Source organism: Mizuhopecten yessoensis, unplaced genomic scaffold, assembly GCF_002113885.1.
Source record: "Mizuhopecten yessoensis strain PY_sf001 unplaced genomic scaffold, ASM211388v2 scaffold4823, whole genome shotgun sequence".
NCBI classification, from domain to species: domain Eukaryota; kingdom Metazoa; phylum Mollusca; class Bivalvia; order Pectinida; family Pectinidae; genus Mizuhopecten; species Mizuhopecten yessoensis.
In genome coordinates, this window is record NW_018405739.1 from 1,437,113 (window position 1) to 1,438,405 (window position 1,293).

Here is a 1,293-nt window from a genome sequence, read left to right on the forward strand (position 1 = left end):
ATTCAACGACTTCTGATGAAGAATTAAAAGGCATAAATTTATAATATTTGGCTTGTGACTTCCTGGGATAAAGCTCAACAAAGTTTGCGAATGAAATGACCTCAACCTACTTTAGAAGTCACAAAGGTCAACAACATTTTAAAGGATTTGTTCTTAAGAACTTAAAGAAATGGATTCATTAGATTTGGCTGGTAGCTTTTTGTAATAAACTAACCAATTTGAGAATGAAAATGACATTTACCTACTTGCAAGGTCACAGGAAAAAATATGTCAAGCAACTTCTGAAGAAGAATCAAAAAGCAATATAATATTTAATGAGAATATTTTGTTATGACTGCTTAAATATTCAGGTGAGCGATACAGGCCCTCTTGTTTGTTGTTTCGATACTGTGGTGTCCACCTTATTCGGGTATGTTAAGCGACTAGGAATAGATGTGATCATGTCCATCCTATCTTAGAACGTAACTCTAGTTACATCCTGTAATATCTACTATATTTAATATACAATGTAAGATCAGCAAATTTTGGCTTTTTTGTTTATGCTACTTGGCACTGACAAATCACGTAGGAGTCTGGTTGCTGTAGGCAACTTCTTTGTTAAACACAAATCATCTCATAGATATTTTTGTACATAAAATAACAAACAAAACTTTCTATTTGTAAATTATTTTAATACATTTCAACCATAATTTTATCATGAAACAATCTCAGAAAACAAATATAAAAATATAATCTGACATCTTGAAATCTTGTAATCATACACGGTAGTTCTCTGCCAGTCTTCAGACTCCATGCAGTCTCAAGTAAGTAAATAAATGGTAAAATGAAATTGAAAGCTGAATTACATATGTAAAGGTAGACTTATTTATTCCACAGGTATCCGTATGTGGTCAACAGTTATACTTTCTCCATATATAATATTGGAGACTTTAAAAGGCGAGTCATGGTAAATGAATTATTGAGTATATAAAAGCCATGAAATAATTATACAAGAATTCCACGGAAGTGGATGTGTCGCCTGCGCAGGAAGCTGGGAGATTACGAAGAAATAGATACACTTTTCATTTCAAGAAATAATGTTAAAAGTAAGCAATAATCATAGATTATGTTTTTGGATGGCATCATTTTGTTATATAATCTGTTATTCTGGGAAGAATACTCTGAGTTTTAAGGAACTTGCTATGGATACTCATTGTCTCAATTCCAAGTTTAATTTGTATGATTTGTCGGATGGTTTCCCATAAATAAATGAATAAACTTGTGGATTATGATGTTAAACAGCTAGTGTTGTCA